General features: G+C 33.0%; 1 protein-coding gene across 1 annotated transcript in view; it reads left to right on the top strand.

Moving 5' to 3' along the window:
- Nucleotides 1-15,893, top strand: part of LOC145269208 (cholecystokinin receptor type A-like) — a 580,153-nt gene that overhangs the window by 98,181 nt on the left and 466,079 nt on the right. The window lies entirely within an intron of this gene.

Here is a 15,893-nt window from a genome sequence, read left to right as displayed (position 1 = left end):
TACCAGTTTTATCATTACTAATAATTAGTCTTATGATATGATTTTGGAATGAATGCTCTGTCATTAAGCAAAATGTCAAAGCCAGTAAAAACCTCAAACAGACAGTTATGTTGAATTATCACTTCGAATCTGGAAATTCGACTATTTCTAAAAAAGTAAAGTGGGACACATTTTAAGTCTAAATTTGAGGATTTTAATGTTTTGAAAAATTGTGTATGAATTATATTTTTGGAAATATGAGAACGGTTATGTGTTCCTATATCTTATGGAAAAAGCAGTAAGATTATTAATGCACATAGAAATAGCCTAATTACAAAAGTATATTTAAAAATTGATTGTTGAATTTAAATAACATCATATATGACCCAACGCTAAAGCAGAATTCGGTCTGGCTGTATTAATGAAAAAAATGAGTGAAAGTTGCCTGCGTTAATACTGGCATGTAATGAACGCAAACGATGTGAACATCGCGAACATTAGATTGACGTCCCGAGGAAAGACCAAGAAAATGGTTAAAACAAATGTTACTATGAATAAATATGGAAACATTTGTTTTCGTGATGTCCATATTGTTTGCATCTATTACATGTTCACATTAACACAATCGAATTTCCTTCATTTTTACTTGCTTAGTCAAAACAAAAATCTAACCTAACATTTTTCTATCTAACATTGAAAAACTTCTTTGCTCTTTTCGGTCAGAAATCGAAGTGAAACGAAGTAGCAGTAAATTCTAAAACATAGTTATGTTATGTTTCTATAGTGTGAAAGTTTAGGAATGATAATTTGTATTATTTCAATTATTTAAAGAACTGTTATCATCTTGCCTATTATTTTCACAACGTGTTCGCCTATGTAACCTCGATCCTTTTACATGTCTATCCGGACGAATTCGGGAATATTTCTGTTGAACTTGGTAATTTATAAGGAATTTCAAACGGCACCGCTTATTTAATCCACGAGAGTGGCATGCTCTCGTTCTGTCAGCCATGATCGGGTAGACACTACATTAATCCATTGTGCCACATTTATCCGTTGATGTAAGGAATAACGTATCAAGTAAAATTCAGTTTTAAATAACAATGTTCTGAAGAGTGAAGGTTTAATCATCAACGCGGTCGATACTAAGAATACAAATCTGACTGATCTAAGACTTTAACTAGATCATAGCTTACGGAACCGATAATAAAATAAAAGGAAGAATAAATACATTTAACCGAACAATAAAACAAATATAATATAAAAAGACGCAGAAAATAATATTAGAAAAAGAAAAAAAATATACCTAGTGTTTTCGCTAACATTTAGAAGTTTACGAATATATTTTATCGTCAGTCTTGCAGTGAAATATTTTCTGACGAAGGATACAAATAGTTTGATTGGTCCATAATTATCTAGTTATAAATATTGAATATCTATGTCAATTAAAATGTGTGTCTTCTATGCGTACTAAATTATTTAAGAAAACATATGTATTTTCCAATTGCCACCAGCATAGATGTTTCACTGGATAAGTATGTATGTTGCTTTTCCCATATAGAAACACGATGAATACATAGACAATTATCCGAATTGCAAAAGCATGTTACCATTGAAATCAATGGTAACGTTTTATTTTGGATAAAACAGATGGAAAACTTTCGTAAATGGCTACTCAGAATTAAATATCGATTTAATAAAACGCATCGTTGTCGAGCTCCCAGCAACCGTCTCACTTATTTTAGATACTATTTAATACTTTTCGATTCTCTAATTTATTTACTGAATGCGTAAAAATACCTTATTAATGTTGTAAAAGATTTACAAAGCAATGAGGTATTACAAATAAGTTACTACGCTCTACTTCTATGCAAATATGTTTATTATGAGTAAAACCTAAAGTTTGATATAAATCAATTCATCCTTTAGAGGTTAACAGATCAGTTGCATTGGAAATCCAAGAAAAATGAATGCCAGCCGTTGAACCCGAATGTCTTTAAGATTTGGACGAAAGGGGAAATTAATACAAATTGCACATGAAATTATTCATAAATCTTATGGGTTCAGATGGGAATTGGTAAGATTCTTGAGGGGAAAACGATTTCCTGAACGGAGCCAACTGAAAAAAAAGAGATATATCAAAACGGAATCAGATTTGTTCTGGCTCTGAAATAGAAGGAATTATCTGAAATAATGGACATGTCCAAGAATCCGTTGCTAGAAGCAGAATCAATATTATGATGTAACATCGTTTTGTGGTTGGCCATTTATAAGCATAAGTGTTCGGTAGTAAGATGAACCCGAAGGTGTGAGTCTTTCTAGTCATGCCAAATACATTGAACAACTATCAGTGGAGTAGTTGACAATCACCACATGATCCCCTCTGCAAAGTGTAAACAAAATAAGATAAAGAAAAACAGTAAACGGTTGTTTATCGATTTTGATAATACGCTGTAAAACGATTAAAACGACTTTAGACGACTGTACCAAATGTTTTATTACGCATTTTTTTAGACACTAGTACAAATATCTTTATTAGTCTTAATCTTGTAACCGAGTGAGGACTCGCGTATAGCGAGCCGAGCCGTGTGCTAATTGACGTCATAGCTGGGGAGAAAATAAAAAGATATAAAAGGAAGAAAAACGTGTGCGCAGACCAGAGATTAGGTTAGAAAAACGGAAAAGATCACTTTCAGGATGGCTATCACTTTCGGGAGGACCACGATCAAATTAGAGACGTGTGTGACGTCACGGTTGTAACAAGAAATAACGCGTTGCAGAAAATGAGGAATAACTATCTTTTCTTTTAATTGTAAAAAGCGGGTCGAATTTCTTTTTTTGTCTTTGTATCCTTTACGACGGAAACTACAACTGGTTTGGCGTACATGTTATGTGTAAAGAGGTACACTAGGCTACACTCACACCCCGCCTTCTTTTTCTACTACTACTGCTGCTACTACTACTCCTACTACTACTAGTGCTACTTCACACTAACTACTATATATTACTGATTTAGACTTCAAATTCCATCGAATTTGGCATTAGACGATTTATAAGGTGAATAATTATATTTAAATGCTATAGATAATAATAATAATAATAATAATAATAATAATAATAATAAATGTACCAAACATATTAAAAAAATAACTAGCAGCCCACCAGGCGTCGCCCGGTCGTAAAATACGTTTAAATATAAGAGTTTAATTTGTGCAGATTTCATATTTATTATTATATAGCTAATTCGTTATTGATTTCTATGGTGTACACATATGTTATAGCTATTTCAAAGATTAAAAACATTACTTGTTGTTTTATCAGCTAGAATGGAGACCAAAAAAAATAGCGCTCAAGCATTATTCGTTTACATCTGTGTTAAGTCCATAGAAATATAAACACTTATAATAACATTTTTGAAGGTATACTTACGCACGCGCAGAAGATAACCGTTTAGTCGGTTTATGCCTGCCAAGTTCCAACTTGCTTTAATTCTAATCCTTAATAATTATTTTATTGTGTAAAAAATGGAATATTTAAATAGGTCGAAATCTCTCTTACATCTGTAGACAAAAATATTGACTGAGTACTTTGTTAGAGACAGTTCCGTGCACAGACTAGCAAGATCACTTATATATACACCAGCAAGCCGTCCGGCACTACATAGTCGTAAAATACGCTTAAATATGATACTTCAATTTATGTAAATTTCGTACTTACGACACAAAATACTTGCGAAGGATGAAGAGGTATGGAAAGGCGGTGGAAGAAGAGCACTATCGAAACTTGGACCTTTGAGATGTTTACTAGCACTCAAAGTGAAGAAAAATTATTGTTGCCAGCGAGAAATTTTAGGTTGGTGCAATAAAATGTCGTTTTTTTTTACGTTCAACTAAAGGTAAAAATCAACATTATTTTTGCACCAACCAAATAAATGACATTGGCTATTGCAATAATGTAAAATCATTTGCAGAAGTTACCGTAAGTTGGAGGGGCTTTTGAACATCTGGGGATTCTTGGTGTATATTAAATTCCAGGATACATCGATTGTTTTTGCCAGTGAGTAATCTCTGATGATGACTTCTATGAAAAATTCAAGGGAGTACAACTATTATAATTCTAAAACTAACGAGCCATAATCAGTAACACGATTGTTGGAATGGAAAAAAAACATTAAGAGAGCATGAACATATGTAAACTGTTATAAATCCTATAAACTGTACCATTACTAAACACGCACACATATGTAGTAGGATAAACTTTAGATAAAATCACGTGAATGATCAACGATTATTGAGAGACTGAGAAATGGCGATCACAAATCAGACCTCCACTGAAATAGTATAAAGTGCACTGGAGCGTTGAGATTACATTTAAGAAAAGAACAATGCCTGTTCCAGTAATAAATCAATGATAAGCGGCTGTGGTTTTAATTGTTCTCAGAAGTGGCTGAGGAAGCGAGAGATATTCTATAAACGCCGCTGGTTTTTGACAGTGTGTAATCAAAGACTTGTGTAAAAACTCCTAGTGAGTAAATATAATACTAATAGCATAAACAAATACAAGACTCGACACTAAACACATACACGTTAGTACTGATAGATGTTTGTTCCATAGAGAATGTTCATCAAAATTTGTAGGAAATAAAAAGTCGATGAGGTAAAGCACCATTCAGTGCAAGGGAGTGCTGGAACTTAGGATGAATTTATTATTGCTCCAATTCCAGAGAAAGGTAACAGAAGTTGTTAAAAATAAGTAAATAGCAAACAATGGTTCTGAAACCCAACTTTATTTTTCAATAGTTATAAGAAGAAGCAGTGGTTATTTAAAATCAGACTTATTGATACACAACGTTAGTATATACTATCTGTTATGCAAGCTAGACTCCACGGAAATAACTCGTGCGGGAATTTTTGGTAGATTAAAAGAATAATAAAGACCAAGTGCCCCAAAAGAATTTGACAGAATTACAGAAAATATAGCATAAAAATATAGCATGAACACCTTATAGAAAATGAATGAACAACAAAAAGCTTGTGTTAATATCCGACTACTACCGATAATAGATATACATTATTGAAGGGTTATAATATATTTGGTATTTGCGTCAAATATATCACAAAGCTAAATAAAAGTATATTAAGTATACTATTGATGCGGTTACATACATCGTTAGAATATCTTAAAGCTTGTAAAAAAAACGTCGCCATTGGTCTTTTTATGGGCTAGAAAACTTAGGCAAAAAATACCTGTGAATCCGGATAATAAATTCGATCGATCAAAAACAAAAATAATAAAAATAAGAGGCTGTCTGGCTGAAGAAATTCCAAAACAATTTATAATTTAATAGAGAGAAAAACCTAGTTAAACAGGAACAAATGGTAAAATTAGGAATGAAATATTTTAGTGAACTACATATTGGCTCAGGAAGTTAGATATATTTTAGACTGGTAAGGTAATATCTCAATATATATATATATATATATATATACATATATATAGTAATTTATAAAATATATATGGCGATTAAGCTACATTGAATATTCGGCGTTTCATCCACTCTAAGATTCGTCAGGCTTAAGAACGAATTCTGTGGTTGTTTCTCGTTTTTATATGGCCCCCTTCTGTTGACGATTTTAGGTAGCCAATCAGCTTTCTAGTATCCACCCCGCCCCTTTGTACACATATGTATATTTATATATATATATATATACAAAAAGTTCTGCCTTAAACAACTAACCTAGTTCTAAAAAAGATCCTTTTTTCGATAAAATACATGCCCATTGGCTGATAGGAAACTTTTATGTTCATACACGATTGTATCAATTTAAAAAAGGAAATAAGCGAAATAAACAAACGGCAATAATGACAAAAAGCGAAATGAAACGAATGTTATAATACTTTTTGAAAAATTAGTTTAACAGTTTTACCGTAAGTTCACACAACACACGGTTGACAGCAATGTATGTATACAATATATTTACGCTATTCGTGTATCAAGATAAATTGTTTGAACAGAGATTCAAATGTATAAAAAATGTGCGAGTCTTTCTAACATACATTTGGCGAACGCATGTCTTGTAAATCTGCAGTAATATTTTAAAGAAAAGTAAATGTATTATTATTATTTCTATATTTATAACTCTCGAAGGGTATCGAATCCATATTATATGTATGTATGTATGTATGTATGTACGTGTGTGTATGTGTGAGTGAGTAAGAATGACACACACAAAAGGTCAAGTGACACGCCCGTGAGAAAAGTTAATTGTTTGATTGTTGAGAGAAAATAGAAGAATTTTCGGCTTCATTCCGAATTCCGAATGCGCCTTTTATTTGGCTAATCACTTTGAAAGATTAATATCATAGCAACACTTGTATACGAATACACACTTGCACACGTATATCCACTCATATGTAAAAAGGACTTTGTGTGTATGTGTGTGAGTTCATCCCTACTGACACCGAAACAGCTAGGCTTAATTGTCTTTTGAAATTTTACACAAAATTACATTATGCGTCTGAGAGTTTCCTTACATAGGTTTTGTATCAGAATAGTTACGATAACTCTGGAAACTCGATAATCAGGAAAATCTGATTAAAGAAAGAATAGTTCAATTTGGACCAAATTAAACATCTCAGGTTATTTGAGACGTTTTATCAACGTACAAGCGGAAGTGCCTGATGTATAAAATCAACAGTAAGTTTTTTGATTAGACAGGGGCACGTTCAAAATGCATGTTTCCGTGTGGAGAACATTTCAACCATGGGACTTAAGTTTTTCATTTTAAACTTTAATATGACTATGAATAACGATATGTGCCCGTCATGAAAGACAACAATACTCCATACAAAAGCAGATGGTGCCTTAGTAGAGATACCGGATACTCGCACGTGTAAGTAGTTTTCTAGCACGGTAGAGTGAGCGCATTTTCTTTGCAGCAGCCTTGACAATGCCTTCAACCAATTTGATTCCAATTCTTGTTGCATGTGCATTTTTTTACCCAGGAGTTTGAACAAAGAGCTTTCAAATAGCGTATTATTAGTCATGGAATATGAGGGTTGAGAATCTAATCTTAATTCCCGACCACCTACTTTCTCGACAGTTCTTTTGAAATATAGTCTTCTTTTAAATATTTGTGATGCGTATTTAATTGTCAACGTTCATTGAGATTTAAGGTTGACTTCTTTTACGTGGGAAGTCGAAACCAGGATGAATAAATTTAACAATAAACCATGAACAGACAATTTCTTTCAAACGGTCTCCACATTGAGAAAACGCACTTTAAGTTCGTATCCTAATGACGTTGATAACATATTACATTTAGTACAGACGCAATAAAAACAATAAGCGTTCTTTTGTGATGGAATTCGCGTTGTGTTTTCTCAATTGTTTTCGCGAAGATTCTGGCGAACGAGGTGTAAAATTAGGTTATTAACACATAATTACCCAAAATGCACAGCTGGTTAATTTCGAATGTCATTCTCACGATGTTTTATCAGTTCTCTAAGAGTAATCATCCCATGGGATTTTTACGAATTGAGTGACTACAATTTTAAACTATAGTGAATAGTGTTTACTTGCATATGCAAGCACAAAAGGTCGATAATTTGGGAATTATTATTACGCTTCCATCATCATCGATTTAAAAAATTGCCAAAACTGTTTTGTGTTTTTATTTGTTCTGGCTGGACATAACATCTGACTCTAAACGCTCGACTGGACACTTCGACTTTATTTTCATCTTTTTCCTGAACCCGACCAGAAATGTCCATTCGATGTAGATGTTCAATCAAGGGGAAAAAAACGTGGTCTTGTGCGTGTAAATGTTCATGTTTTGCAAGATGTATGCTGTCTTTACAGTTACATATGATTCCGTATGAGTCAAGAAATCGTCAAATCATCCCGCAAAACTATAAAGACTTGAAACTCAGAAATAAAAAAAAAAACATAACACAGTTTATTTGTTTTCGACACAAGTTATCATGACTTTGCTTGGTTGTTTGCATGGAGAACGTTTTAAAAAGTAAAAGGAAAAGCGAGTGCGGCCAGGACTGGAGAGATGAGAAGAATTGAGGAGGTATTAGTACCAAAAAAAAGCGTATGAAAAATGAAGGTCAAAGCGGCAAATATTCCGTAAAAAGATGATAGAAATAAAGAACAAATAAAGAATAAAGAAAAAGGACAACACCCGTTCCAGCTTGTATTGAATGAGAAAAAGACAATGCAACTAAGCCGTGGTAGGAGACGAGTAAAGAAAGGAGATTCAGCAGCACAAGCAGCAACAATGTTAAAGCGTAAGAAAATAACACAGATAAATAAATGATGTAAACAAAGAAAAAAACGAAAGAAGTGAAAAAGAGTACGAGTAGTCGATAATTTGAATAGAAAATAAAACTGTGCAATCTGCATTTAATGTTGAATTAATGACTTGTGCGGGCTGTTTATCTGTCTATTACAATAGCCAGAAAAACCATATATATATATATATATATATATATATATATATATATATATATATATATATTATTGTAGCGTTTTTGTTAAAACTGCAAAAGTATTTATCTAAGCTAGCAAGCTAGCACGAACACCTGGTAAAGTCCAGCCGTAAAGTAAGCTTGAATATGATATTTTAATTCTTGCAGATTTCGTATATATTATTATAGAGTTAATGTTCTATCGATATTTATATGTTATAAAGTTACGATTTCAAAAATAAAAAAGATATATTCCTATGATGTGGATGCATTAGCTTGAATCGAAATAAAAAAACCCTCATGATATATATATATATATATATATATATATATATATATATATACACAAATTGAGTTCCTTCCGCCATAACCGAAACCAAAACGTATGCAGTATTCTTGATAAAATAATTTATTAAAGAAATAAATGAAGTTCCGTCAGCTAGAGTCGAAACGAAAACCAAAACTTATAATAATTCTTGATGATATTATTTATGACAAGAAATAGAAAACATAACAATTACACGACCCGTACGTAAACGTGACACGCAAAAGAACACCTACGCTATGGTATTAATATATAGATATGTGTGTATGTGTGTATATATGTGTGCATATATATGTGTATATATGTGCGTGCATCTGTATTTATGTATGTGTGTGGGTATATATATGTGTATATATGTGTATATATATATATGTATATATGTATGTTGAAAAACGTATATATATTAATGCATATATAAAGAAAGGCAGTTAAAATTTTACAAATATAATGTTACAACATTTATTATTTAAAACAATATATACAGATTAAGAAAATATACAGTAAAAGCAGTAAGCAAAATAATAAAGACTAACTGTAATATTTCTGGTCAGCAAATTGTTTGAAAACTGAACTCACTGAGAGAAGTATTGACTAAAAGATAAAATAGAATCGTATAGATCAAAAGAATATTCAGCTGGTTGTCCACGTTTGAAGATTGAAATGAAAGGACACCCTGAAAATTCGTTTATACTAAAGAATCTACTAAAGTTCCTTCCAAAGTCCACTATTATTTTATTTTTTTGCGGTTCTACTGTATATATTCATCTTTAAACGTAAACTTTAAGTTGAATATATTTTTTATTTGTATGATTATATATTTCAAATGATGTCTTTTCAAATAAGCTTTCGGTATATTAAGTTTATATGTTATTTTAAATGGCGTTTTTCGCTTTATCTAATCGCTTAAATTACAATGGTTTTAAAACAATAATGTCTTTTCTTCAGAATGTTGGATACAAAACGGAAGAAAAGCGATCCACAGAATTTTATTATTATAATTCATGTTAGGTCGAGAAGTTGTTTGAGAGATTGAAAAGACAAAAACACCCTGATAAATGGGTGCCTCGCGAGTTGAACGATAGCCGAAAGATACGCCGTAAGGAAGCGTCACCTTCTCTTAATTTACGCAACAACCCATTTCTCGACCGTGACTTGCGATGAAAAGTGGGTTCTTTACAACAACCGGCGACGCTCAGCTCGGTGACAAAATGCTTACAAAACTTTACGACACTTCCCAGAGCCAGGCTTGCACCAAACAAATGTCATGCCCACTGCTTGGTAGTCTGCTGCCAGTATCATCCATTACAGTTTTTGAATGCAAGCAAAACCATTGCTGTCAACAAATGGATGATCAGAAACATCGCAACAACACCCCGCATTAGTTAACAGAAAAGCCCAATTCTCCTCCAGGACAATTGCCGAGCACACGCTGCAGAAGTTGAACGAGTTGGGCTACGAAACTCGGCCTCAATTTCCATACGTTCCAAACCTCTCACCTACCTACTTTTTCAAACATTTCGACAACTTTCTGCGCGAGAAATATTTCAAAAAGCGAAGCGATATCCAAAAAGCATTCAGCAAGATTTTTACATCACTGGCATAAATACACTTGTTTTTCTTTGGTAAACATGTGTTAATTCTGATGATGCTTATTTCGATCAATAAATCCTTGTTTGAGCCGAGATATGTGCATCTGAATTTAAAAGTTAAAAATTGCAAGACATTTCTGATCAATCTGATACGTTACTGTTCTCATTTATCATTTCTTGACGTTTTCCAATTGTGCAAACCAGCAAAATTATGGCTAGTGGGAAAGGCTTTGCTTTCAATTGGTAAAATGAATACATTATTGAAATATGGCTGAAATCTTAAAAATCATATAATTCACGTTATCTTGTGGGCTTTGAATTCAATTGTGTGTTATTTTCTGAAGAGTGATTATGTACACAGCTTTTGATTTTTATGATTTTGCGAACTTTAAATGATTTCGATTTGCTTTCCTAATAATTTTCCTTTACCATATCGTTTTATTGCAAAGAATAAAGCTATCTACATATATTTATTTCTGAGAATACATATCTGTGTCTGATTAGTTCTTTGGTTAACTTTCAATACTCAGCTAAACTCCTAAAATACATACAACATAAACATATGAATAAAATATTATGAGGGTGAAATAAATACATACACTAGTTTTGGCATGACACTATATATATATATATATATATATATATATATATATTTATATATATATATATATTTATATATATATATATATTTATATATATATATTTATATATATATATATATTTATATATATATTTATATATATATATATATATATATATATATATATATACTAGCAAAAGTACCCGTCGTTGACTGGGTTCAAAAACAGCCTACAGAAAATGGACTCTGATTTATGTAAGTATGATGGTTTATGAAAAGGAAGGGTTGTAAAGAGATAGCTTCGAATTTGAGGGTATCAGAACCAAAGCAAAATATGATGAAAGTAAAAATAAAATAGATAAACCCCATAATTCATTATGCCATACCTGTTCACACTGAAACACTTATCACAATCTTCTGTGGATCTATATTAAAAAACCTTGTTAAACTTTGGGACATATTTCCATTTTATGGAGGTCAGGCGAGAACACCCCATAATTTTATTATACCATATTTCTTCAAACTAAAACATAATTATCAAAGATAGATATGAAAAGTCTTTATTAAAGTGTGTGCCTATTTCCATTCTATGGAGGCCAGGCGCGAACGCAGACCCCACAATTTTAATCTGCTATCCCTATTTAAGTTAAAACATACTTATCAAAGTATTATTATGTACATCTATATCAAAAACACTTGTAAACGTTTATTTTAATTTTTTTAATTTTTTATTCTCATACTATACAATACTATACTATGTGGACCAGGCGCGTAGGCAGACCCCACAGTTTTAATGAATCATGCCAGATCAAACATACCTATTCCCCTGTCTCGATACATCATCTATCATTATATAATATCAGTTTTCTATAATAGTCAACCATATAGGAGCCTATTCGTGACCACACACACACACACGTTCAGTTTTATATATATATATATATATATATATATATATATATATATATATATATATATATACTAGCAGAAGAACCCGTCGTCGACTGGGTTAAAAAACAGCCTACAGAAAATGGACTGTGATTAATGAAAGTATGATAGGTTATGAAAAGGGGTTGTAAAAAGATAGGTTTTGATACAAAAAAAAATTTACCCCAAGCAAACTATGATGAAAGTAAAGATAATTTTCGCGAAAATATATTTTTTATATCAACATTGTTTCAATTCATAGCCAAGAGTGACCAACAAAATGATGTTTCCTTACAAAAAGAAAATGTTATATATATATATATATAATAATATAAATATACAAGAATTAATGTTACCATAGTCAATAAAAGTTAATTTTATGGTAGAAAAGTTCATTAGTTTGTATTTTTAAGTAGCTTGTAATTTTTTTTTATTCACGACCCGGTTTAAAAAAAAAATCAAAATGGCAACGGCTTTGAAATGGATAGTCCCGTTTTCAATTTGAAGGAGGGGTACCTGAGCATTCTGTGTTAACAATTTAAGAGAGTTCCGTCAACGTAAGGAATATTTATAAACATATTTTGATGTATTCAGTTATTTTGTTCTTGAGGAATATTCGATTATGGCATGTATAGTTTATATAAAAATTCATTTAAGTAGTTATCGCCTCAAATTTCGTTTTAATTTCGGTTCGCTGAAATTATTTCAAGTAAAGAGCATTAAAAACTATTTCAAAACAAAAAAAAACATGAACTAAACTTTTATTGACTATGATAACATTTATTTCTTGCATATTTATTTTTACGGGTAGTCGTTTGTTGGCTTTTCTGCTATACACTCTTACTAAATAATATCGACGAAATATCGAAAAACAAAGAAACAAAACCGTTTTGAAAAATAGTGAAGCTTTACTTACTTTAGTAAAAAACTAAGAAACAGCAAAATGGGATATTAAAAAAGTAAATACGTAATTACTTTAGTTTTTTAAGCAAAGAAACGATATAAATATGAATAAGAAGAAAATGGCACCCTTTTCAAGCAGAACAGTTTTCAGTATTGAACGGTGTAGTATTGCGCCGTCGGATTCAGGCGTGCACTATTGTAATGTAAAGAACACACAGAAAGGGTTGTAATCAACTGAATTCATTCTATTACACTGGCAAAAAAGCTTAAACAAATATATAAATAAAAATAAAAAGGTTATGTAAATGTTTTTAAAAAGACACATAAGTACGTGAGCAGGATTTTTTCCTTCTTTTGACACGATAACATGTAACGTTCTTACTTTTTATTATTTATCTATTTTCGAAAGAGTGCCACGTGCAAGTGGAGAAGGAAAAACAGAGTTATGCAAAATTTGTGTCGAGAATTGTCTAAAGTTCCGACTTTTTTTTTTTGGCTTTCACTTTAATAAGAACCTGGATTTATGAGGTGAGTTTATTCGACACAATATGATTCAACTAAAAATATAAATAAAAACTAACGTGAATTAAGATTAAAGTTAAGGTGTTATTGTGGACCCTTGCCCTTTCAAAAATACCTTGTTAAACTTTGTGACATATTTACATTCTATGGAGGTCAGGCGCGAACGAACACCCCATAATTTTATTATACCATATTTCTTCAAACCGAAACATAATTATCAAAGTATACTTACGCAAATAGATAGGAAAAGTCTTTATTAAAGTTTGTGCCATATTTCCATGGAGTACAGGCGCGAATGCAGACTCCACAATTTTATTATACCATCCCTATTTAAGTTAAAACATACTTATCAGAGTATTCTTATGTACATCTATATCAAAACCCTTTGTAAATGTTTTTTTTTCATTTTTCATATCCATACTTTGAGGGCCAGGCGCGAATGCAGACCCCGCAATTTTTATGAACCACCGTTCTGCCAGATCAAATATACCCATTCCTGATCCTCGATAATCTTTTATCATTATATGTAATCATTTTTTTAAAATAGTCAACCATATAGGAGCCTATTCATGACCATACACACACACAGACGTTCAGCTTTATATTAAAGAAGATATATATATATATATATATATATATATATATTATATTTTATTTGTTGCTGAATCCGCAGAAGGATTGTTCATCAACTGGAAAGCGATCCAAGAATAGTTGGTTCATTCGTGATCAACCCCCCAACACCAAATCTAGAAAAGAAAACGGCACCAAGAGAAACCTTTTAGATCATGATATTCGGAAAATTCGTAGGGTTGACAACTGAAACTCAAATAGCACCAGTGTCCATTTTTACAAGAGCTCAAATCGCTTCAAATCCTGACAGGCCCGATGCAATGTGTTTAATTGGATGGCAATGAACACCAAACCTCTTCCAAGGCCTCAATTGAGCAAACCATATAGGGGATATAACTCAGACACACAATTACATGAAAACAAATTTCCAACGTGTACTATTTACGAATGAGGCCCGTGATACTGTTGATGACCCAGATGGATTGGCCAAGGTTTGGAACCCGAAGGAAACTCTTGCCCCTTACAGAATTGATCGCCAACAAGGAGGTGAGGACAGAATGTTTTGATTGGGAATCCTTGGGAATAAGTTGCTTGAACAAGTTCGTGTTCCAGAGGTTGTGTACAGCGTACTAACAATGCGGACACAACCTTTTTGGATAGTCATTTGTCGCAATAGCTATATGACTTACCATCGTTACGTCGGTTTCTGATGATTTTTATACATGACACATCACCGTCCTGTTATGCCAGAGGGAATGCAGATTTCCCTGAATTTATGGAGTTCGCAGGAGAATACTCATGACGTGGCCAATGTGTTCCCCAGGCCGTAACTCCATTGAATATCTTTAAGCCCATATTGAAAAGAAAGGTTTATGAGGAGGATAGCAATTTACTTCAAATTCAATGTGGAGGAAAATTGTTGACATCCTCAGAGCTATAACTCCTCTTCAGGTCACAATTGAGTTCTTACGTTTGATAGCAACTTGTTTAAAGTTATTTAAAAAATGGTGGATATGTCGATGAATAATTCATTTATTTGAGGGTTAGAATCTAGGAAATGCTTTTGTTTATTATTCTTTGACAGAAAACTGGATTTAAAATAAGTGTTAATATGCACATATTGATTCAGACATACCAGCACCCCCCACACGCATACATGCAAGCGCATGCGCACATACAGACACTAATACTCGTGAACACATACATCGACATATATACACAGCTGCACGCTCTCACGCACGTATGTGGACAGCAGGCAGCGGACACATATACTCTCACATCCACACCGGTGTATATGTGCACGTACCTATGCATACGTGTGTGGATGTGGGAGAATATGTGCCCGCTGCCTGCTGTCCACATACGTGTGTGAGAGCGTGCAGCTGTGTATATATGCATGTGTTCACGAGTATTAGTATCTGTATGTGCGCATGCTCTTGCATGTATTCGTGGGGGTGCTGGTATGTCTGAATCAATATGCGCATATAGGCCCGTGTATACGCCTCCTTGGGGTTATGGGTGTCGATGTGTGTATGTATCTGTGTATGAGCGCATCCATGCTTACGCATCCGTACCCAATTTAGCACCTTAAGGAAAATTTGACGTCAGCGGGAGCTGCGTGTGTGTCTATGCATGCATGCGCGCATATGTGCATATATTTGCACGCCAGGGCGGAGATGTATGTGTACATATGAACGTTTCTTTAAGTATATATGTGTGTATGTGCGCATTTGTGTGCTCGCGCCCGCGGCCGCAAATGAACCCTCTCCAAACAATTAACAACAAATAAAAACCAATTAAATAAACCGAATCATACCCTTCCCCCCGCCTCCGAACTTAAGCGAATATCCAACAGGTCAAGACATGCTTATCAAGAAATCATCTCATCAACGAGGCGCCAAAAACTTAAACATTAAGACTCGAATTTAAAAGTAACCTCCTCATCTTACCCCCACATACCCCCTTCCCCCTCCATGTATCCCTATGCCCTCATCAACACCAGAAATGGACTTCCCAGACCCTC

This window comes from Euprymna scolopes, chromosome 4 (assembly GCF_053919585.1).
Source record: "Euprymna scolopes isolate OS-2025 chromosome 4, ASM5391958v1, whole genome shotgun sequence".
Classification (NCBI taxonomy): Eukaryota; Metazoa; Mollusca; class Cephalopoda; order Sepiida; family Sepiolidae; genus Euprymna; species Euprymna scolopes.
The sequence above is the reverse complement of the archived record's forward strand: the minus strand, read 5'-3'. Positions and strand labels throughout refer to the sequence as shown.